We start from the raw sequence: 26,361 nt of genomic DNA, 5'->3' as shown, positions 1-26,361 counted from the left end.
AATCTCGTTGCACACTTGAGTACAATGACAATAAAGGGATTTCTATTTCTATTTCTAATGTAAATACTAGCCCTTCTTATCAAATTACCATCTTTTTTTTCCGTGTCATTTCCATCTGTGCATTTCATTCCAGTTACTAACTACAGTTACCTTAATAGAAAGATCATCAACTGAAGTATGAAACATAACATATTTATTTCTTCAAATCATCCTTACAGCAGAACCTAATTCTTATCCTTATTCATTTGTTCAAGTCACACCTTCTTCAATCACCAAACTCTCTCTCTGACTTCCTCCCCCTACTTGGGAACGAGCATCTAACTTCAAAGAGCTGTTAACTCTTTGTTACAGCACACTCATGAGTTACGATTACACCAATACCCATTGCCCTCTGTCAAACTTTCCTCACTCCTTTTTTTTTTTTAATTTTCCAAATTCACTGTAGCCTTACCAAAGCCACTCAAAACTATCAAGGTATCAAATCAAAAACTACAAAATCAGGAAACACCTATGCTCCTACAAGGGTTTCTCATGCTCACTTCTTCATTCAATTAAGATTTCACAACACCTACTCCTCTCTTTCTGAAAAAGACACAAGTATACAATTAAGTAAAACCCATCATCAGAATGATATACCTTGTCTGTCGGATCATGTAAGTATAAATTGTGCCATCAATAATCTTTTTCTGTAAATTAATCACATCCCCACAACTTGGGCTCTCATTGTTCTGTAAAAGTAAACCTAATTTCAATTCATGCAACCAACTCAGTGTCCTTCTGGGTCCCTCAACCACACAGGTTCTAATTCTGTTACTCTAGACAGTTTTCCACTTGCAAATCTGACTATGACACATTTCTCTTGCTCTATCATTTGGAATTAATTTATTACAAGCAATCCTACATGCACCAGTGTCACATAAAAAGGTAATTGGTGACCCATTTACCAATAAGGTTATTTCAGCTCAGTTATTTCATCAAAGGCCAATATCTCTTGTAAATTTAGGAGGACCTCTTCATCTAGAAACTCATCTGTTCCTTGATCAGCCTCTAAATCCTGTTTAGATGCTTCCTATCCTAGTCATGCTGAAGGTTGCTTTTTCTCAGGGCAATCTCTTGCTATATGGCCTTCTTTACCACAACGCCAGCAGCCTGATGTATTTTGCCTGTTTGCTCCTCTTCCTATTCTTCCTCCTCTCTGTCGTCTGCCCCTTTGTCCTCTAAAGCTACCTAGGCCCTTTCCACCTCGATAAAAGACCTCCTGTCCTACCTGTCCTACCTGACCTGTCCTGTCTATAGACCTCTGCTTCTTTTTATTTTCTATCTTCTCAGCATGGAGGGCGTGATTTACATACTCCTCCAGGGTACCTGTTGGCAGGCAAATGAAATGTTTATTTACCCACTTATGAATTACCTCTCTTGAGCCTGCATGTAAAGCATTCTTCAACTGCTGTTGAAATGGCCCATTTACATTACCATTTTCCTGTAGCCCGCTGTGATTTTTAAACACAGCTGTCATTCTCACTTTGTGTTGCTCAAAAGTCTCATCATCCTTTTGTTTTACTCTTCCTATTTCAGTGTAATTTGCTCTATCTGACTTTTCGCATTCCTTTCCTTTGCTTATTTTGTTTTCATTCTCTTTTTGTTTCCTGTATCCCTCTTCTCTTTTTAAGGCTACCCTCATCCAATATTCTGTTTCCTCAAAGCCATTTTTCTTCATCTTTTTGGGGTCTTTTTCGTCTTTCCTATGATTGATCCCTGCAATGCGGCTATTTTTTGTGTATTTAACTGACCATTAAAGCCATGTTCAGTTATCCATGTATCTAAATACTGAGTTTTATCAGGATCCTGTTTTTCGATGAACTTCCAATCTCTACACTGCAGCGTATCCCTGGGTTTTATTTTACTACCTAATATCCCCATTTTAGAAAATTTGGACCAGTTTGTCAACACCTAAGGTGTTCTAAAAACTGGTTTCTCATCAGTAGGACAGCAACTCAAATTTCCTGTTGTGGTAATTCTCAATTCAACCTTTTCAGGTGGAGAATTATTGCCTTTGCATCCACACCAGTCTGCTGTGTACAACCCTACTGTATTACATCGGATAAAATACCAAGTGGTATTTGTAATCCCCAATCACACCGTTCACTCACTTTACATACGGTTTGCGCAAACATTCACACACGGAATTTAAGTGTACACACAGACTCCGCCGTCCTACTTTCTCCACGGAATTTCTCGGACTCCGCCGTCATATACCTGCCATTGACTAGTATTCACAGGGTTTTTTTATTTCTCACTCCACTGTCCTTCATGGACCTGCCATCGACTAGTATGCACAGGATTTCTTATCTATACACAATTTCTTTCTCTTTTCTCTATCTTTCTTTCTTTCTCTTTTCTTATTTCATCTCTACTTCATGTCTTTCTTTGCTTTTTTTTCTTTTTTATGTTTTATTTTTATTTATTTATTCTTAATGCTCATTTATTTATTCTGAACACTTATTTATTTATTCTTAACGCGCAATGACCTCCAGTCAGTCACTTCCCCCCTAAAAAAAAAAATCTCACCACTGTTGTCTTCCCTCCATTGGATCGCCGTCAACCGTCAGATCCCAGCTGGTGGGGTGAGGTCCAGTCCTGGAAAAGGATTTTTAGGCTCTCTCTAGTGAGCCTGCCATGGCCATGGTCTTTCTGGAGTTCACCACACCCGCTGGAATCCTCAGGTATCTTGGCTTCCCGCTCGAAGGACCAAAATAATGTCAGGTTCAATCACCTAAGCATTCACTGAACAAAGGCAAAATGAATGAAAGGAAGACAAGAGTTGATCTTTTACTCGCGAGGAGAACGAACGGAGGTGTGCTCAGTTACATCTCCAACTTCGTTCTGGAGCACACTCCGCCGAGCCCTCTATTTTATTTGGGAAGTCCCTAAACAATACAATGTATTTGCACTAAGGAACGAAGGGGGGAGCACCAGCAGGAACATGTAAACATTTCAGACACAAGAGGAAAGACAGACATCAATGGCAGTCATTTACTGATTGAAAAGGCAGATATGCCTTTTAGTGCTCTGGCACTAAAGTCTCAGTCCTTTTGGTTCAGAGGTGTGTCTCGGCACACCTCCTTTGATGTTGTAGACGTTGATCCTGTCTTCAGGCATCCGCTTCTCTTGAAGTCTTCTCATCCATATGGTCAAACATAGGTCACGCTGTGGAACAATTCTTTTGCAATACTAATAGAGTAAAATATGGGATAAAATATATCTTCAACCTAACAATAGTGTAAACTGACATACTGAAGACTGGACAGTCATTAATTTGATTGTCCAGTCTTTCCCTCATGAGATAATGCTTCACTTAGAAAATGTGTACAGCGCGAGCTGAAAATGCATTTGCAGTACTAAACTACCACATTTCTATAACAGCTTAATTCAACGTTTCCAATGTAAATTTCTTCCTTTATATAGTGTAAACTGACATACTGAAGACTGGACAGTCATTAATTTGATTGTCCAGTATTTCCCTTATGAGATATTGCCTCACTTTGCAAATGTGCACAGCGCAAGCTGAAAATGCATTTGCAGCACAATAAAAACCCAAACTTCTATAACAGCTAAACCAAACGTTTCCAATGAAAGATTCCACCTTTATATCGTGGAAAAAGACATCCTGAAGCCTGGACAGTCATTAATTTGATTGTCCAGTATTTCCCTTATGAGATAATGCCTCACATAGCAGAATCATAAAAACATGGACGTGATGGTAAACTGTCCATTGTGCCGATAGATGGTATTCTCATGAGGTTAGGCTTGCTATGGAGAGTGGCATGGGGGTTGTGTCTCATGGTTGGAATGGGAAAGATGTCAATTTGGGACACATCGTCAGTAGTGTTCCATCAAATCACTGGGTGTTTCGGCCTTTATCACTAGACACCCTCATCGATGGTGGCCAGCGGCCGGTTGATCACGCCCCCGCTTATGTCCCATGCCCAATTAACTGTGGTGGATGGTTCTGCCCTGGGTACTCAAGTGGGATGACGCAGATTAGTGGTGGGATGGGGAGGGGGGACGGGGGTCATGTTGCTGATCTATGAGCCCAGTAGGGGTCCTTCCTCTTCATCCAGATCCACTGGCTGCTTCTTTCAGCCGCTTTAGAGAGCGATCTGACTGTGTGCCGCAGAGCCTGTCCATGGATTCCCAGGTCTTTCAGCAGCTTGATGGTTGATGAGGCCAGAAACCCTCTGCATCCAACTTCGACGGGATAGACCTTGGCTTTCCACCCTCGTTGTTGTGCGTCCGCCGCCAGTTCAGTGTAGCGCAACTTCTTACGCTCATAGGCCTCTTCAACTGCATTTTCCCACGGGACTGTGAGCTCTGCAATGTAGACAGTCTTCAATGAATGGGACCACAGCACTAAGTCTGGCCTTAGGGTGGTGGTTGCAATCTCTGCTGGGAAGATTAGTTGCTGACCTATATCGACCAGCATCTTCCAATCCCGAGCCTTGGTTAGCTGACCAACTTCTGGCTTGAGAAAAGGATGGTTGGGCTTTTCCTGTCCCTCTCGGACAAATTTTGGTGCTGTAATGGTAGTGGTGGCTCTTAAGGGCAAGGAGTTGATGGTAGTTCTCCTGCTTTCAAGCACTGCTGCCAAGCTCTTGAGGACCTGGTTGTGCCTCCAGGTATAGCGGCCTTGTGTGAGGCTGGTCTTACAACCAGTCAGGATGTGTTTGAGAGTTGCTGGTGTTGGGCAGAGGGCACAGGTTGGATCTTCGCCATACCACTGGTGGAGGTTTTTTGGGGATGGCAGCACGTCATTGGTAGCTCTGATGATGAAGCTGATGTTGCTAGCTTCCATCTCCCAGAGATCCCTCCAGCCAAGCTTTCTTTTCTCCAGGCCTTCCCACCTCATCCACTGTCCCTGCTTGGCAAGCGAGACAGCCTTTGCAGACCTTTCAGCCTCTTCCTGGCGGCGCACCTCCTCCACGACCATTTTTTTCCTCTCTGCGGTTGAGGCCTTACACCAAGTTGGTTTGCTTGCTGTAAGGCCAAAGCCTCCTCTTCCCCTCTGGACGTGTCCCACAATATCGCTGTGCCTCAGGGCTGCTGTGGCATGCTGCACTGCACTGGATGGTGTCCATTTCCGTGCAGTTGGCAGGGGTGGTGCCGTTTCACTGATGGTCCGGTCTCTGGAGTCCGTCAGCGTCATCTGTAGTCTCACTTTAGAGCACTTGTATTCTTCAGTGAGACTTGTGATGGGCAGTTCGAGGACTCCTTTGCCATAGAGGCTGATGTTATTCAGACAGCGTGGGACACCAAGCCACTGTTTCACATATACTGTGATGGCTCGCTCCATCTTCTCCACAGTTGTTAGTGGGACCTCGTAGACAGTGAGTGGCCACATCACGAGAGGGAGAAGCCCAAATTGCAGACACCAGAGCTTGAGCTTCCCTGGTAGTGGAGTCTTGTTGATGTTGTTCAGGTCGTTGATGATATCCTGTCTTAGCTGCTGCACCTGGTTTTTATCCTTAAGACTTGAGTCATACCATCTGCCCAGGCTTTTGACAGGTTGTTCTGCCACCGTTGGTATTGGTTCGTCACCAATGCAGAACTTCACGTCTTTTAGCTCTCCCTTGATTATCGAGATGCTACGTGACTTGTTCGGCTTGATTTTCATCCGGGCCCAGCTGATGTTTTCCTGCAGCTTACCAAGTAGCCGCCTGGTGCAAGCTGCAGTGGTGGTCAGAGTGGTCATGTCGTCCATATATACTCGGACGGTGGAAGGCGGATCCCGTTCCTGGTTCGCTCACCCCGCCACCCATTTTGAGGCCCTGATGATGACCTCCATGGCCATTGTAAAGGCCAGGGGTGAGATCGTGCAACCTGCCATGATGCCTACTTCTACTTGCTGCCATGATGTTTTGAAGTCGGGTGTTGTGAAGCACAGCTGCAGGTCTTCAAAGTAGAATTTTACCAAGGTAGTGATGGATGTTGGAACGCGGAAGAAGTTGAAGGACTCCCAGAGAAGGCTATGCGGAACTGAACCAAAGGCATTGGCTAGGTCGAGAAAGATGACATGAAGATCCCCTTTGTTCTTCTTCGCTGCTTGAATCTGATGCCAGATCATACTGGTGTGCTCCAAGCAGCCAGAGAATCCAGAAATTCCAGCCTTTTGTACGGATGTGTCAATGTACTCGTTTTTTCTCCAGGTAGGTGGTGTGTGTCAAGACGCTGAAAAAGATTTTCCCTTCAACGTTGAGAAGGCTGATTGGCCGAAATTGACTGATATCTGCGTCCTTCTCTTTTGGAATTAGTACACCTCCAGCCCTTCGCCATGCCTTTGGTATTATCCCCTTCTGCCAGACGATTCTCATTAGCCTCCAAAGATAGCGTAGGACATCTGGTGAGTTCTTGTAGAGCTTATATGACACTCCATTTGGTCCTGGTGCAGATCCTGATCTTGCACGCCCACCATGTTCTCCACTTCTTTCCATTTTGGAGGGCCGGTCTCGATGTTGACCTCTGGTGGTCGAATGGGGGGGATATCATGTGGGATGGCTAGCTGTTCATGCCTTTTCGTGTCTTGGTAGACCTTTTCCAGGTGCTCTTCAAGTTCCTTCTTTGAAGTTTGCAGGAACCCGCTTTTGTCCTTAGCGAAGAGATCTTTGACAAACTTGAAGGGATTTTTATAGAACAGGGTTCTTGTGTGTTCCTTCTTCCTGCGAAGTTTCCTCAAGTTCTCTGCTCTTCGTAAGGTTTTCAACCGGAGCTTGATGTCCCCATGGAGCAGCATGAGACCTTCTCTCTCTGGATCAGAGGCTTTTCTCCACTGTTTCCGCAGGTCCCTTCTTTCCCTGATCAGTCTCTCTATCTCTTGTTGCCTCCTAGGTTTGGTTGGTGGTGGTATTTTGTTGGTGGTTTTCCAGCTGTTCACTCCAAAGCGCTCCTCTCCATAGTGGTAGATGATGTCACCGATGTGTTCCAGCTTTCTCTCTGCAGTGCCCACTTGTTGCTCCAACATTTTCACCAGGTCGTTATTGACGGTTTCCCACTCTCTCTTCTCAATAGTTTTGGGCCACCTCACACTCTGTCTGTGCCCTTTGATCTTGTTCTCTTTGGGAGGTCTCTGTGGCTGGGTGGGTTCTACCTCCTGCAATTCTGTGTTTATAATACCCTCCTCAGTGACAGGGGGGCTGATGCTCTGCGAACTTTGGGTTTTTTCCCGTCGCTGTGCTTCACTCGACTGATTTGACGCATTACTTCGTAAGAAGTATTGGTCAATGCGAGGCCCTTGACTCGGCTTTCCCAAACACCGCTTCTTTCCTTGGTGGATCTTCAACCCTGTAACTGATGTTACTTTTGCCCAGCCACAGGTGCAGACCTGAAGTGAGTGTCCTGCTGCCATTGTCTCATGCACCGTGTTCTTGCTCGTAGTCATGTTTGTTCCTAGGTCTGTAACCGTGTGGTCAGTCATTGAGCCATCTTGCGCCCCCGCTCTCGCAGGCTGTAGGGGTGTCATTCTTTGTAGACTTTCTGTAGCACTTGGCGGGTGTCTCCAACAAACTGAACACAGTGTCAGAGACTGCCAGCATGGGTAGCTAGCCCATGTCAGCCCCAGTGGGGTCTATTCCCTCCTGTCAGCAGTCTCTCCAGGCTGTCACACAGACTTTTTCTAAGTGTTGCTGTATCTCATGAAGGAAATACTGGACAAAGAAATTAATGACTTCCCAGGCTTCAGGATGCATTTTTACACTATATAAATGTGGAAATTTACATTGGAAACGTTTGGTTTAGCTGTTAATGAAGTTTCGTTTTTTTAGTGCTGCAAATTCATTGTCTGCTGGCGCTGTACACTTTTTCTAAGTGTTGCAATATCTCATGAAGGAAATACTGGACAATCAAATTAATGACTTCCCAGGCTTCAGGATGCCTTTTTACACTATATAAATGTGGAAATTTACATTGGAAACGTTTGGTTTAGCTGTTAATGAAGTTTCGTTTTTTTAGTGCTGCAAATTCATTGTCTGCTGGCGCTGTACACTTTTTCTAAGTGTTGCAATATCTCATGAAGGAAATACTGGACAATCAAATTAATGACTTTCCAGGCTTCAGGATGCCTTTCTACACTATATAAAGGTGGAAATTTACATTGGAAACGTTTGGTTTAGCTGTTATAAAAGTTTGTTTTTTTAGTGCTGTAAATGCATTCTCAGCTCGCGCTGTACACATTTGCTATGTGAGGCATTATCTCATAAGGGAAATACTGGACAATCAAATTAATGACTTCCCAGGCTTCAGGATGCCTTTTTACACTATATAAAGGTGGAAATTTACATTGGAAACGTTTGGTTTAGCTGTTATAAAAGTTTGGTTTTTTAGTGCTGTAAATGCATTTTCAGCTCGCGCTGTACACATTTGCTATGTGAGGCATTATCTCAAAAGGGAAATACTGGACAATCAAATTAATGACTTCCCAGGCTTCAGGATGCCTTTTTACACTATATAAAGGTGGAAATTTACATTGGAAACGTTTGGTTTAGCTGTTATAAAAGTTTGGTTTTTTAGTGCTGTAAATGCATTTTCAGCTCGCGCTGTACACATTTGCTATGGTGAGGCATTATCTCATAAGGGAAATACTGGACAATCAAATTAATGACTTCCCAGGCTTCAGGATGTCTTTTTACACTATATAAAGGTGGAAATTTACATTGGAAACGTTTGGTTTAGCTGTTATAAAAGTTTGTTTTTTTTGTGCTGTAAATGCATTTTCAGCTCACGCTGTACACATTTGCTATGGGAGGCATTATCTCATAAGGGAAATATTGGACAATCAAATTAATGACTGCCCAGGCTTCAGGATGCCTTTCTACACTATATAAAGGTGGAAATTTACATTGGAAACGTTTGGTTTAGCTGTTAATGAAGTTTCGTTTTTTTAGTGCTGCAAATTCATTGTCTGCTGGCGCTGTACACTTTTTCTAAGTGTTGCAATATCTCATGAAGGAAATACTGGACAATCAAATTAATGACTTTCCAGGCTTCAGGATGCCTTTCTATACTATATAAAGGTGGAAATTTACATTGGAAACGTTTGGTTTAGCTGTTATAAAAGTTTGGTTTTTTAGTGCTGTAAATGCATTTTCAGCTCGCGCTGTACACATTTGCTATGAGAGGCATTATCTCATAAGGGAAATATTGGACAATCAAATTAATGACTGCCCAGGCTTCAGGATGTCTTTTTACACTATATAAAGGTGAAAATTTACATTGGAAACGTTTAGTTTAGCTGTTATAAAAGTTTGTTTTTTTAGTGCTGTAAATGCATTTTCAGCTCGCGCTGTACACATTTGCTATGTGAGGCATTATCTCATAAGGGAAATACTGGACAATCAAATTAATGACTTCCCAGGCTTCAGGATGCCTTTTTACACTATATAAATGTGGAAATTTACATTGGAAACGTTTGGTTTAGCTGGAAATGAAGTTTCGTTTTTTTAGTGCTGCAAATTCATTGTCTGCTGGCGCTGTACACTTTTTCTAAGTGTTGCAATATCTCATGAAGGAAATACTGGACAATCAAATTCATGACTTTCCAGGCTTCAGGATGCCTTTCTACACTATATAAAGGTGGAAATTTACATTGGACACGTTTGGTTTAGCTGTTATAAAAGTTTGGTTTTTTAGTGCTGTAAATGCATTTTCAGCTCGCGCTGTACACATTTGCTATGTGAGGCATTATCTCATAAGGGAAATACTGGACAATCAAATTAATGACTTCCCAGGCTTCAGGATGCCTTTTTACACTATATAAATGTGGAAATTTACATTGGAAACGTTTGGTTTAGCTGTTATAAAAGTTTGTTTTTTTCGTGCTGTAAATGCATTTTCAGCTCGCACTGTACACATTTGCTATGTGAGGCATTATCTCATAAGGGAAATACTGGACAATCAAATTAATGACTTCCCAGGCTTCAGGATGCCTTTTTACACTATATAAAGGTGGAAATGTACATTGGAAACGTTTGGTTTAGCTGTTATAAAAGTTTGGTTTTTTAGTGCTGTAAATGCATTTTCAGCTCGCGCTGTACTCATTTGCTATGTGAGGCATTATCTCATAAGGGAAATACTGGACAATCAAATTAATGACTTCCCAGGGTTCAGGATGCCTTTTTACACTATATAAATGTGGAAATTTACATTGGAAACGTTTGGTTTAGCTGTTAATGAAGTTTCGTTTTTTTAGTGCTGAAAATTCATTGTCTGCTGGCGCTGTACACTTTTTCTAAGTGTTGCAATATCTCATGAAGGAAATACTGGACAATCAAATTAATGACTTTCCAGGCTTCAGGATGCCTTTCTACACTATATAAAGGTGGAAATTTACATTGGAAACGTTTGGTTTAGCTGTTATAAAAGTTTGGTTTTTTAGTGCTGTAAATGCTATGTGAGGCATTATCTCATAAGGGAAATATTGGACAATCAAATTAATGACTGCCCAGGCTTCAGGATGTCTTTTTTACACTATATAAAGGTGGAAATTTACATTGGAAACGTTTAGTTTAGCTGTTATAAAAGTTAGTTTTTTTAGTGCTGTAAATGCATTTTCAGCTCGCGCTGTACACATTTGCTATGTGAGGCATTATCTCATAAGGGAAATACTGGACAATCAAATTAATGACTTCCCAGGCTTCAGGATGCCTTTTTACACTATATAAATGTGGAAATTTACATTGGAAACGTTTGGTTTAGCTGTTAATGAAGTTTCGTTTTTTTAGTGCTGCAAATTCATTGTCTGCTGGCGCTGTACACTTTTTCTAAGTGTTGCAATATCTCATGAAGGAAATACTGGACAATCAAATTAATGACTTCCCAGGCTTCAGGATGCCTTTTTACACTATATAAATGTGGAAATTTACATTGGAAACGTTTGGTTTAGCTGTTAATGAAGTTTCGTTTTTTTAGTGCTGCAAATTCATTGTCTGCTGGCGCTGTACACTTTTTCTAAGTGTTGCAATATCTCATGAAGGAAATACTGGACAATCAAATTAATGACTTTCCAGGCTTCAGGATGCCTTTTTACACTATATAAAGGTGGAAATTTACATTGTAAACGTTTGGTTTAGCTGTTATAAAAGTTTGTTTTTTTAGTGCTGTAAATGCATTTTCAGCTCGCGCTGTACACATTTGCTATGTGAGACATTATCTCATAATGGAAATGCTGGACAATCAAATTAATGACTTCCCAGGCTTCAGGAGACCTTTTTACACTATATAATTGTGGAAATTTACATTGGAAACGTTTGGTTTAGCTGTTATAAAAGTTTGGTTTTTTAGTGCTGTAAATGCATTTTCAGCTCGCGCTGTACACATTTGCTATGAGAGGCATTATCTCATAAGGGAAATATTGGACAATCAAATTAATGACTGCCCAGGCTTCAGGATGTTTTTTTTACACTATATAAAGGTGTAAATGCATTTTCAGCACTAAAAAACCATACTTTTATAACAGCTAAACCAAACGTTTCCAATGTAAATTTCCACCTTTATATAGTGTAAAAAGACATCCTGAAGCCTGGGCAGTCATTAATTTGATTGTCCAATATTTCCCTTATGAGATAATGCCTCACATAGCAAATGTGTACAGTGCGAGCTGAAAATGCATTTTCAGCACTAAAAAACCAAACTTTTATAACAGCTAAACCAAACGTTTCCAATGTAAATTTCCACCTTTATATAGTGTAAAAAGACATCCTGAAGCCTGGGCAGTCATTAATTTGATTGTCCAATATTTCCCTTATGAGATAATGCCTCTCATAGCAAATGTGTACAGCGCGAGCTGAAAATGCATTTACAGCACTAAAAAACCAAACTTTTATAACAGCTAAACCAAACGTTTCCAATGTAAATTTCCACCTTTATATAGTGTAGAAAGGCATCCTGAAGCCTGGAAAGTCATTAATTTGATTGTCCAGTATTTCCTTCATGAGATATTGCAACACTTAGAAAAAGTGTACAGCGCCAGCAGACAATGAATTTTCAGCACTAAAAAAACGAAACTTCATTAACAGCTAAACTAAACGTTTCCAATGTAAATTTCCACCTTTATATAGTGTAAAAAGACATCCTGAAGCCTGGGCAGTCATTAATTTGATTGTCCAATATTTCCCTTATGAGATAATGCCTCTCATAGCAAATGTGTACAGCGCGAGCTGAAAATGCATATACAGCACTAAAAAACCAAACTTTTATAACAGCTAAACCAAACGTTTCCAATGTAAATTTCCACCTTTATATAGTGTAGAAAGGCATCCTGAAGCCTGGAAAGTCATTAATTTGATTGTCCAGTATTTCCTTCATGAGAAATTGCAACACTTAGAAAAAGTGTACAGCGCCAGCAGACAATGAATTTTCAGCACTAAAAAAACGAAACTTCATTTACAGCTAAACCAAACGTTTCCAATGTAAATTTCCACATTTATAGAGTGTAAAAAGGCATCCTGAAGCCTGGGAAGTCATTAATTTGATTGTCCAGTATTTCCCTTATGAGATAATGCCTCACATAGCAAATGTGTACAGTGCGAGCTGAAAATGCATTTTCAGCACTAAAAAACCAAACTTTTATAACAGCTAAACCAAACGTTTCCAATGTAAATTTCCACCTTTATATAGTGTAAAAAGACATCCTGAAGCCTGGGCAGTCATTAATTTGATTGTCCAATATTTCCCTTATGAGATAATGCCTCTCATAGCAAATGTGTACAGTGCGAGCTGAAAATGCATTTTCAGCACTAAAAAAACAAACTTTTATAACAGCTAAACCAAACGTTTCCAATGTAAATTTCCACCTTTATATAGTGTAAAAAGACATCCTGAAGCCTGGGCAGTCATTAATTTGATTGTCCAGTATTTCCCTTATGAGATAATGCCTCACATAGCAAATGTGTACAGCGCGAGCTGAAAATGCATTTACAGCACTAAAAAAACAAACTTTTATAACAGCTAAACCAAACGTTTCCAATGTAAATTTCCACCTTTATATAGTGTAGAAAGGCATCCTGAAGCCTGGGCAGTCATTAATTTGATTGTCCAATATTTCCCTTATGAGATAATGCCTCTCATAGCAAATGTGTACAGCGCGAGCTGAAAATGCATTTACAGCACTAAAAAAACAAACTTTTATAACAGCTAAACCAAACGTTTCCAATGTAAATTTCCACCTTTATAAAGTGTAGAAAGGCATCCTGAAGCCTGGAAAGTCATTAATTTGATTGTCCAGTATTTCCTACATGAGATATTGCAAAACTTAGAAAAAGTGTACAGCGCCAGCAGACAATGAATTTTCAGCAATAAAAAAACGAAACTTCATTAACAGCTAAACCAAACGTTTCCAATGTAAATTTCCACATTTATAGAGTGTAAAAAGGCATCCTGAAGCCTGGGAAGTCATTAATTTGATTGTCCAGTATTTCCCTTATGAGATAATGCCTCACATAGCAAATGTGTACAGTGCGAGCTGAAAATGCATTTTCAGCACTAAAAAACCAAACTTTTATAACACCTAAACCAAACGTTTCCAATGTAAATTTCCACCTTTATATAGTGTAAAAAGACATCCTGAAGCCTGGGCAGTCATTAATTTGATTGTCCAATATTTCCCTTATGAGATAATGCCTCTCATAGCAAATGTGTACAGCGCGAGCTGAAAATGCATTTACAGCACTAAAAAAACAAACTTTTATAACAGCTAAACCAAACGTTTCCAATGTAAATTTCCACCTTTATATAGTGTAGAAAGGCATCCTGAAGCCTGGAAAGTCATTAATTTGATTGTCCAGTATTTCCTTCATGAGATATTGCAACATTTAGAAAAAGTGTACAGCGCCAGCAGACAATGAATTTTCAGCACTAAAAAAACGAAACTTCATTAACAGCTAAACTAAACGTTTCCAATGTAAATTTCCACCTTTATATAGTGTAAAAAGACATCCTGAAGCCCGGGCAGCCATTAATTTGATTGTCCAATATTTCCCTTATGAGATAATGCCTCTCATAGCAAATGTGTACAGCGCGAGCTGAAAATGCATTTACAGCACTAAAAAACCAAACTTTTATAACAGCTAAACCAAACGTTTCCAATGTAAATGTCCACCTTTATATAGTGTAAAAAGACATCCTGAAGCCTGGGCAGTCATTAATTTGATTGTCCAATATTTCCCTTATGAGATAATGCCTCTCATAGCAAATGTGTACAGCGCGAGCTGAAAATGCATTTACAGCACTAAAAAAACAAACTTTTATAACAGCTAAACCAAACGTTTCCAATGTAAATTTCCACCTTTATATAGTGTAGAAAGGCATCCTGAAGCCTGGAAAGTCATTAATTTGATTGTCCAGTATTTCCTTCATGAGATATTGCAACACTTAGAAAAAGTGTACAGCGCCAGCAGACAATGAATTTTCAGCACTAAAAAAACGAAACTTCATTAACAGCTAAACTAAACGTTTCCAATGTAAATTTCCACCTTTATATAGTGTAAAAAGACATCCTGAAGCCTGGGCAGTCATTAATTTGATTGTCCAATATTTCCCTTATGAGATAATGCCTCTCATAGCAAATGTGTACAGCGCGAGCTGAAAATGCATTTACAGCACTAAAAACCCAAACTTTTATAACAGCTAAACCAAACGTTTCCAATGTAAATTTCCACCTTTATATAGTGTAGAAAGGCATCCTGAAGCCTGGAAAGTCATTAATTTGATTGTCCAGTATTTCCTTCATGAGATATTGCAACACTTAGAAAAGGTGTACAGCGCCAGCAGACAATGAATTTTCAGCACTAAAAAAACGAAACTTCATTAACAGCTAAACCAAACGTTTCCAATGTAAATTTCCACATTTATAGAGTGTAAAAAGGCATCCTGAAGCCTGGGAAGTCATTAATTTGATTGTCCAGTATTTCCCTTATGAGATAATGCCTCACATAGCAAATGTGTACAGTGCGAGCTGAAAATGCATTTTCAGCACTAAAAAACCAAACTTTTATAACAGCTAAACCAAACGTTTCCAATGTACATTTCCACCTTTATATAGTGTAGAAAGGCATCCTGAAGCCTGGAAAGTCATTAATTTGATTGTCCAGTATTTCCTTCATGAGATATTGCAACACTTAGAAAAAGTGTACAGCGCCAGCAGACAATGAATTTTCAGCACTAAAAAAACGAAACTTCATTAACAGCTAAAATAAACGTTTCCAATGTAAATTTCCACCCTTATATAGTGTAAAAAGACATCCTGAAGCCTGGGCAGTCATTAATTTGATTGTCCAATATTTCCCTTATGAGATAATGCCTCTCATAGCAAATGTGTACAGCGCGAGCTGAAAATGCATTTACAGCACTAAAAAACCAAACTTTTATAACAGCTAAACCAAACGTTTCCAATGTACATTTCCACCTTTATATAGTGTAGAAAGGCATCCTGAAGCCTGGAAAGTCATTAATTTGATTGTCCAGTATTTCCTTCATGAGATATTGCAACACTTAGAAAAAGTGTACAGCGCCAGCAGACAATGAATTTTCAGCACTAAAAAAACGAAACTTCATTAACAGCTAAACCAAACGTTTCCAATGTAAATTTCCACATTTATAGAGTGTAAAAAGGCATCCTGAAGCCTGGGAAGTCATTAATTTGATTGTCCAGTATTTCCCTTATGAGATAATGCCTCACATAGCAAATGTGTACAGTGCGAGCTGAAAATGCATTTTCAGCACTAAAAAACCCAACTTTTATAACAGCTAAACCAAACGTTTCCAATGTAAGTTTCCAACTTTATATAGTGTAAAAAGACATCCTGAAGCCTGGGCAGTCATTAATTTGATTGTCCAATATTTCCCTTTTGAGATAATGCCTCTCATAGCAAATGTGTACAGCGCGAGCTGAAAATGCATTTACAGCACTAAAAAACCAAACTTTTATAACAGCTAAACCAAACGTTTCCAATGTACATTTCCACCTTTATATAGTGTACAAAGGCATCCGGAAGCCTGGAAAGTCATTAATTTTATTGTCCAGTATTTCCTTCATGAGATATTGCAACACTTAGAAAAAGTGTACAGCGCCAGCAGACAATGAATTTTCAGCACTAAAAAAACGAAACTTCATTAACAGCTAAACTAAACGTTTCCAATGTAAATTTCCACCCTTATATAGTGTAAAAAGACATCCTGAAGCCTGGGCAGTCATTAATTTGATTGTCCAATATTTCCCTTATGAGATAATGCCTCTCATAGCAAATGTGTACAGCGCGAGCTGAAAATGCATTTACAGCACTAAAAAACCAAACTTTTATAACAGCTAAACCAAACGTTTCCAATGTACATTTCCACCTTTATATAGTGTAGAAAGGCATCCTGAAGCCTGGAAAGTCATTAATTTGATTGTCCAGTATTTCCTTCATGAGATATTGCAACACTTAGAAAAAGTGTACAGCGCCAGCAGACAATGAATTTTCAGCACTAAAAAAACGAAACTTCATTAACAGCTAAACCAAACGTTTCCAATGTAAATTTCCACATTTATAGAGTGTAAAAAGGCATCCTGAAGCCTGGGCAGTCATTAATTTGATTGTCCAGTATTTCCCTTATGAGATAATGCCTCACATAGCAAATGTGTACAGTGCGAGCTGAAAATGCATTTTCAGCACTAAAAAAACCAAACTTTTATAACAGCTAAACCAAACGTTTCCAATGTAAATTTCCACATTTATAGAGTGTAAAAAGGCATCCTGAAGCCTGGGAAGTCATTAATTTGATTGTCCAGTATTTCCCTTATGAGATAATGCCTCACATAGCAAATGTGTACAGTGCGAGCTGAAAATGCATTTTCAGCACTAAAAAACCAAACTTTTATAACAGCTAAACCAAACGTTTACAATGTAAATTTCCACCTTTATATAGTGTAAAAAGACATCCTGAAGCCTGGGCAGTCATTAATTTGATTGTCCAGTATTTCCCTTATGAGATAATGCCTCACATAGCAAATGTGTACAGCGCGAGCTGAAAATGCATTTACAGCACTAAAAAACCAAACTTTTATAACAGCTAAACCAAACGTTTCCAATGTAAATTTCCACCTTTATATAGTGTAAAAAGACATCCTGAAGCCTGGGCAGTCATTAATTTGATTGTCCAATATTTCCCTTATGAGATAATGCCTCTCATAGCAAATGTGTACAGCGCGAGCTGAAAATGCATTTACAGCACTAAAAAACCAAACTTTTATAACAGCTAAACCAAACGTTTCCAATGTAAATTTCCACCTTTATATAGTGTAGAAAGGCATCCTGAAGCCTGGAAAGTCATTAATTTGATTGTCCAGTATTTCCTTCATGAGATATTGCAACACTTAGAAAAAGTGTACAGCGCCAGCAGACAATGAATTTTCAGCACTAAAAAAACGAAACTTCATTAACAGCTAAACCAAACGTTTCCAATATAAATTTCCACATTTATAGAGTGTAAAAAGGCATCCTGAAGCCTGGGAAGTCATTAATTTGATTGTCCAGTATTTCCCTTATGAGATAATGCCTCACATAGCAAATGTGTACAGTGCGAGCTGAAAATGCATTTTCAGCACTAAAAAACCAAACTTTTATAACAGCTAAACCAAACGTTTCCAATGTAAATTTCCACCTTTAGATAGTGTAAAAAGACATCCTGAAGCCTGGGCAGTCATTAATTTGATTGTCCAGTATTTCCCTTATGAGATAATGCCTCACATAGCAAATGTGTACAGTGCGAGCTGAAAATGCATTTTCAGCACTAAAAAAACCAAACTTTTATAACAGCTAAACCAAACGTTTCCAATGTAAATTTCCACCTTTATATAGTGTAAAAAGACATCCTGAAGCCTGGGCAGTCATTAATTTGATTGTCCAATATTTCCCTTATGAGATAATGCCTCTCATAGCAAATGTGTACAGCGCGAGCTGAAAATGCATTTACAGCACTAAAAAACCAAACTTTTATAACAGCTAAACCAAACGTTTCCAATGTAAATTTCCACCTTTATATAGTGTAGAAAGGCATCCTGAAGCATGGAAAGTCATTAATTTGATTGTCCAGTATTTCCTTCATGAGATATTGCAACACTTAGAAAAAGTGTACAGCGCCAGCAGACAATGAATTTTCAGCACTAAAAAAACGAAACTTCATTAACAGCTAAACCAAACGTTTCCAATGTAAATTTCCACATTTATAGAGTGTAAAAAGGCATCCTGAAGCCTGGGAAGTCATTAATTTGATTGTCCAGTATTTCCCTTATGAGATAATGCCTCACATAGCAAATGTGTACAGTGCGAGCTGAAAATGCATTTTCAGCACTAAAAAAACAAACTTTTATAACAGCTAAACCAAACGTTTCCAATGTAAATTTCCACCTTTATATAGTGTAAAAAGACATCCTGAAGCCTGGGCAGTCATTAATTTGATTGTCCAGTATTTCCCTTATGAGATAATGCCTCACATAGCAAATGTGTACAGTGCGAGCTGAAAATGCATTTTCAGCACTAAAAAAACCAAACTTTTATAACAGCTAAACCAAACGTTTCCAATGTAAATTTCCACCTTTATATAGTGTAAAAAGACATCCTGAAGCCTAGGCAGTCATTAATTTGATTGTCCAATATTTCCCTTATGAGACAATGCCTCTCATAGCAAATGTGTACAGCGCGAGCTGAAAATGCATTTTCAGCACTAAAAAAACAAACTTTTATAACAGCTAAACCAAACGTTTCCAATGTACATTTCCACCTTTATATAGTGTAGAAAGGCATCCTGAAGCCTGGAAAGTCATTGATTTGATTGTCCAGTATTTCCTTCATGAGATATTGCAACACTTAGAAAAAGTGTACAGCGCCAGCAGACAATGAATTTTCAGCACTAAAAAAACGAAACTTCATTAACAGCTAAACTAAACGTTTCCAATGTAAATTTCCAACTTTATATAGAGTAAAAAGACATCCTGAAGCCTAGGCAGCCATTAATTTGATTGTCCAATATTTCCCTTATGAGATAATGCCTCTCATAGCAAATGTGTACAGCGCGAGCTGAAAATGCATTTACAGCACTAAAAAACCAAACTTTTATAACAGCTAAACCAAACGTTTCCAATGTAAATTTCCACCTTTATATAGTGTAAAAAGACATCCTGAAGCCTGGGCAGTCATTAATTTGATTGTCCAATATTTCCCTTATGAGATAATGCCTCTCATAGAAAATGTGTACAGCGCGAGCTGAAAATGCATTTACAGCACTAAAAAACCAAACTTTTATAACAGCTAAACCAAACGTTTCCAATGTAAATTTCCACCTTTATATAGTGTAGAAAGGCATCCTGAAGCCTGGAAAGTCATTAATTTGATTGTCCAGTATTTCCTTCATGAGATATTGCAACACTTAGAAAAAGAGTACAGCGCCAGCAGACAATGAATTTTCAGCACTAAAAAAAACGAAACTTCATTAACAGCTAAACTAAACGTTTCCAATGTAAATTTCCACCTTTATATAGTGTAAAAAGACATCCTGAAGCCTGGGCAGTCATTAATTTGATTGTCCAATATTTCCCTTATGAGATAATGCCTCTCATAGCAAATGTGTACAGCGCGAGCTGAAAATGCATTTACAGCACTAAAAAACCAAACTTTTATAACAGCTAAACCAAACGTTTCCAATGTAAATTTCCACCTTTATATAGTGTAGAAAGGCATCCTGAAGCCTGGAAAGTCATTAATTTGATTGTCCAGTATTTCCTTCATGAGATATTGCAACACGTAGAAAAAGTGTACAGCGCCAGCAGACAATGAATTTTCAGCACTAAAAAAACGAAACTTCATTAACAGCTAAACCAAACGTTTCCAATGTAAATTTCCACATTTATAGAGTGTAAAAAGGCATCCTGAAGCCTGGGAAGTCATTAATTTGATTGTCCAGTATTTCCCTTATGAGATAATGCCTCACATAGCAAATGTGTACAGTGCGAGCTGAAAATGCATTTTCAGCACTAAAAAACCAAACTTTTATAACAGCTAAACCAAACGTTTCCAATGTAAATTTCCACCTTTACATAGTGTAAAAAGACATCCTGAAGCCTGGGCAGTCATTAATTTGATTGTCCAATATTTCCCTTTTGAGATAATGCCTCTCATAGCAAATGTGTAAAGCGCGAGCTGAAAATGCATTTACAGCACTAAAAAACCAAACTTTTATAACAGCTAAACCAAACGTTTCCAATGTAAATTTCCACCTTTATATAGTGTAGAAAGGCATCCTGAAGCCTGGAAAGTCATTAATTTGATTGTCCAGTATTTCCTTCATGAGATATTGCAACACTTAGAAAAAGTGTACAGCGCCAGCAGACAATGAATTTTCAGCACTAAAAAAACGAAACTTCATTAACAGCTAAACCAAACGTTTACAATGTAAATTTCCACATTTATAGAGTGTAAAAAGGCATCCTGAAGCCTGGGAAGTCATTAATTTAATTGTCCAGTATTTCCCTTATGAGATAATGCCTCACATAGCAAATGTGTACAGTGCGAGCTGAAAATGCATTTTCAGCACTAAAAAAACAAACTTTTATAACAGCTAAACCAAACGTTTCCAATGTAAATTTCCACCTTTATATAGTGTAAAAAGACATCCTGAAGCCTGGGCAGTCATTAATTTGATTGTCCAGTATTTCCCTTATGAGATAATGCCTCACATAGCAAATGTGTACAGTGCGAGCTGAAAATGCATTTTCAGCACTAAAAAAACCAAACTTTTATAACAGCTAAACCAAACGTTTCCAATGTAAATTTCCACCTTTATATAGTGTAAAAAGACATCCTGAAGCCTAGGCAGTCATTAATTTGATTGTCCAATATTTCCCTTATGAGACAATGCCTCTCATAGCAAATGTGTACAGCGCGAGCTGAAAATGCATTTTCAGCACTAAAAAAACAAACTTTTATAACAGCTAAACCAAACGTTTCCAATGTACATTTCCACCTTTATATAGTGTAGAAAGGCATCCTGAAGCCTGGAAAGTCATTGATTTGATTGTCCAGTATTTCCTTCATGAGATATTTCAACACTTAGAAAAAGTGTACAGCGCCAGCAGACAATGAATTTTCAGCACTAAAAAAACGAAACTTCATTAACAGCTAAACTAAACGTTTCCAATGTAAATTTCCAACTTTATATAGTGTAAAAAGACATCCTGAAGCCTGGGCAGCCATTAATTTGATTGTCCAATATTTCCCTTATGAGATAATGCCTCTCATAGCAAATGTGTACAGCGCGAGCTGAAAATGCATTTACAGCACTAAAAAACCAAACTTTTATAACAGCTAAACCAAACGTTTCCAATGTAAATTTCCACCTTTATATAGTGTAGAAAGGCATCCTGAAGCCTGGAAAGTCATTAATTTGATTGTCCAGTATTTCCTTCATGAGATATTGCAACACTTAGAAAAAGTGTACAGCGCCAGCAGACAATGAATTTTCAGCACTAAAAAAAACGAAACTTCATTAACAGCTAAACTAAACGTTTCCAATGTAAATTTCCACCTTTATATAGTGTAAAAAGACATCCTGAAGCCTGGGCAGTCATTAATTTGATTGTCCAATATTTCCCTTATGAGATAATGCCTCTCATAGCAAATGTGTACAGCGCGAGCTGAAAATGCATTTACAGCACTAAAAAACCAAACTTTTATAACAGCTAAACCAAACGTTTCCAACGTAAATTTCCACCTTTATATAGTGTAGAAAGGCATCCTGAAGCCTGGAAAGTCATTAATTTGATTGTCCAGTATTTCCTTCATGAGATATTGCAACACTTAGAAAAAGTGTACAGCGCCAGCAGACAATGAATTTTCAGCACTAAAAAAACGAAACTTCATTAACAGCTAAACCAAACGTTTCCAATGTAAATTTCCACATTTATAGAGTGTAAAAAGGCATCCTGAAGCCTGGGAAGTCATTAATTTGATTGTCCAGTATTTCCCTTATGAGATAATGCCTCACATAGCAAATGTGTACAGTGCGAGCTGAAAATGCATTTTCAGCACTAAAAAACCAAACTTTTATAACAGCTAAACCAAACGTTTCCAATGTAAATTTCCACCTTTAGATAGTGTAAAAAGACATCCTGAAGCCTGGGCAGTCATTAATTTGATTGTCCAGTATTTCCCTTATGAGATAATGCCTCACATAGCAAATGTGTACAGTGCGAGCTGAAAATGCATTTTCAGCACTAAAAAAACCAAACTTTTATAACAGCTAAACCAAACGTTTCCAATGTAAATTTCCACCTTTATATAGTGTAAAAAGACATCCTGAAGCCTGGGCAGTCATTAATTTGATTGTCCAATATTTCCCTTATGAGATAATGCCTCTCATAGCAAATATGTACAGCGCGAGCTGAAAATGCATTTACAGCACTAAAAAACCAAACTTTTATAACAGCTAAACCAAACGTTTCCAATGTAAATTTTCACCTTTATATAGTGTAGAAAGGCATCCTGAAGCCTGGAAAGTCATTAATTTGATTGTCCAGTATTTCCTTCATGAGATATTGCAACACTTAGAAAAAGTGTACAGCGCCAGCAGACAATGAATTTTCAGCACAAAAAAAACGAAACTTCATTAACAGCTAAACCAAACGTTTCCAATGTAAATTTCCACATTTATAGAGTGTAAAAAGACATCCTGAAGCCTGGAAAGTCATTAATTTGATTGTCCAGTATTTCCTTCATGAGAAATTGCAACACTTAGAAAAAGTGTACAGCGCCAGCAGACAATGAATTTTCAGCACTAAAAAAACGAAACTTCATTAACAGCTAAACCAAACGTTTCCAATGTAAATTTCCACATTTATAGAGTGTAAAAAGGCATCCTGAAGCCTGGGAAGTCATTAATTTGATTGTCCAGTATTTCCCTTATGAGATAATGCCTCACAAAGCAAATGTGTACAGTGCGAGCTGAAAATGCATTTTCAGCACTAAAAAACCAAACTTTTATAACAGCTAAACCAAACGTTTCCAATGTAAATTTCCACCTTTATATAGTGTAAAAAGACATCCTGAAGCCTGGGCAGTCATTAATTTGATTGTCCAATATTTCCCTTATGAGATAATGCCTCTCATAGCAAATGTGTACAGCGCGAGCTGAAAATGCATTTACAGCACTAAAAAACCAAACTTTTATAACAGCTAAACCAAACGTTTCCAATGTAAATTTCCACCTTTATATAGTGTAGAAAGGCATCATGAAGCCTGGAAAGTCATTAATTTGATTGTCCAGTATTTCCTTCATGAGATATTGCAACACTTAGAAAAAGTGTACAGCGCCAGCAGACAATGAATTTTCAGCACTAAAAAAACGAAACTTCATTAACAGCTAAACCAAACGTTTCCAATGTAAATTTCCACATTTATAGAGTGTAAAAAGGCATCCTGAAGCCTGGGAAGTCATTAATTTGATTGTCCAGTATTTCCCTTATGAGATAATGCCTCACATAGCAAATGTGTACAGTGCGAGCTGAAAATGCATTTTCAGCACTAAAAAAACAAACTTTTATAACAGCTAAACCAAACGTTTCCAATGTAAATTTCCACCTTTATATAGTGTAAAAAGACATCCTGAAGCCTGGGCAGTCATTAATTTGATTGTCCAGTATTTCCCTTATGAGATAATGCCTCACATAGCAAATGTGTACAGCGCGAGCTGAAAATGCATTTACAGCACTAAAAAAACAAACTTTTATAACAGCTAAACCAAACGTTTCCAATGTAAATTTCCACCTTTATATAGTGTAGAAAGGCATCCTGAAGCCTGGAAAGTCATTAATTTGATTGTCCAGTATTTCCTACATGAGATATTGCAAAACTTAGAAAAAGTGTACAGCGCCAGCAGACAATGAATTTTCAGCAATAAAAAAACGAAACTTCATTAACAGCTAAACCAAACGTTTCCAATGTAAATTTCCACATTTATAGAGTGTAAAAAGGCATCCTGAAGCCTGGGAAGTCATTAATTTGATTGTCCAGTATTTCCCTTATGAGATAATGCCTCACATAGCAAATGTGTACAGTGCGAGCTGAAAATGCATTTTCAGCACTAAAAAACCAAACTTTTATAACACCTAAACCAAACGTTTCCAATGTAAATTTCCACCTTTATATAGTGTAAAAAGACATCCTGAAGCCTGGGCAGTCATTAATTTGATTGTCCAATATTTCCCTTATGAGATAATGCCTCTCATAGCAAATGTGTACAGCGCGAGCTGAAAATGCATTTACAGCACTAAAAAAACAAACTTTTATAACAGCTAAACCAAACGTTTCCAATGTAAATTTCCACCTTTATATAGTGTAGAAAGGCATCCTGAAGCCTGGAAAGTCATTAATTTGATTGTCCAGTATTTCCTTCATGAGATATTGCAACATTTAGAAAAAGTGTACAGCGCCAGCAGACAATGAATTTTCAGCACTAAAAAAACGAAACTTCATTAACAGCTAAACTAAACGTTTCCAATGTAAATTTCCACCTTTATATAGTGTAAAAAGACATCCTGAAGCCCGGGCAGCCATTAATTTGATTGTCCAATATTTCCCTTATGAGATAATGCCTCTCATAGCAAATGTGTACAGCGCGAGCTGAAAATGCATTTACAGCACTAAAAAACCAAACTTTTATAACAGCTAAACCAAACGTTTCCAATGTAAATGTCCACCTTTATATAGTGTAAAAAGACATCCTGAAGCCTGGGCAGTCATTAATTTGATTGTCCAATATTTCCCTTATGAGATAATGCCTCTCATAGCAAATGTGTACAGCGCGAGCTGAAAATGCATTTACAGCACTAAAAAACCAAACTTTTATAACAGCTAAACCAAACGTTTCCAATGTACATTTCCACCTTTATATAGTGTAGAAAGGCATCCTGAAGCCTGGAAAGTCATTAATTTGATTGTCCAGTATTTCCTTCATGAGATATTGCAACACTTAGAAAAAGTGTACAGCGCCAGCAGACAATGAATTTTCAGCACTAAAAAAACGAAACTTCATTAACAGCTAAACCAAACGTTTCCAATGTAAATTTCCACATTTATAGAGTGTAAAAAGGCATCCTGAAGCCTGGGAAGTCATTAATTTGATTGTCCAGTATTTCCCTTATGAGATAATGCCTCACATAGCAAATGTGTACAGTGCGAGCTGAAAATGCATTTTCAGCACTAAAAAACCCAACTTTTATAACAGCTAAACCAAACGTTTCCAATGTAAGTTTCCAACTTTATATAGTGTAAAAAGACATCCTGAAGCCTGGGCAGTCATTAATTTGATTGTCCAATATTTCCCTTTTGAGATAATGCCTCTCATAGCAAATGTGTACAGCGCGAGCTGAAAATGCATTTACAGCACTAAAAAAACAAACTTTTATAACAGCTAAACCAAACGTTTCCAATGTAAATTTCCACCTTTATATAGTGTAGAAAGGCATCCTGAAGCCTGGAAAGTCATTAATTTGATTGTCCAGTATTTCCTTCATGAGATATTGCAACATTTAGAAAAAGTGTACAGCGCCAGCAGACAATGAATTTTCAGCACTAAAAAAACGAAACTTCATTAACAGCTAAACTAAACGTTTCCAATGTAAATTTCCACCTTTATATAGTGTAAAAAGACATCCTGAAGCCCGGGCAGCCATTAATTTGATTGTCCAATATTTCCCTTATGAGATAATGCCTCTCATAGCAAATGTGTACAGCGCGAGCTGAAAATGCATTTACAGCACTAAAAAACCAAACTTTTATAACAGCTAAACCAAACGTTTCCAATGTAAATGTCCACCTTTATATAGTGTAAAAAGACATCCTGAAGCCTGGGCAGTCATTAATTTGATTGTCCAATATTTCCCTTATGAGATAATGCCTCTCATAGCAAATGTGTACAGCGCGAGCTGAAAATGCATTTACAGCACTAAAAAAACAAACTTTTATAACAGCTAAACCAAACGTTTCCAATGTAAATTTCCACCTTTATATAGTGTAGAAAGGCATCCTGAAGCCTGGAAAGTCATTAATTTGATTGTCCAGTATTTCCTTCATGAGATATTGCAACACTTAGAAAAAGTGTACAGCGCCAGCAGACAATGAATTTTCAGCACTAAAAAAACGAAACTTCATTAACAGCTAAACTAAACGTTTCCAATGTAAATTTCCACCTTTATATAGTGTAAAAAGACATCCTGAAGCCTGGGCAGTCATTAATTTGATTGTCCAATATTTCCCTTATGAGATAATGCCTCTCATAGCAAATGTG

Source organism: Idiotropiscis lumnitzeri, chromosome 8 (genome assembly GCF_059441095.1).
Source record: "Idiotropiscis lumnitzeri isolate Australia: NSW breed Sydney's pygmy pipehorse chromosome 8, RoL_Ilum_1.0, whole genome shotgun sequence".
Taxonomy (NCBI): domain Eukaryota; kingdom Metazoa; phylum Chordata; class Actinopteri; order Syngnathiformes; family Syngnathidae; genus Idiotropiscis; species Idiotropiscis lumnitzeri.
Note: the sequence above shows the minus strand (reverse complement) of the source record.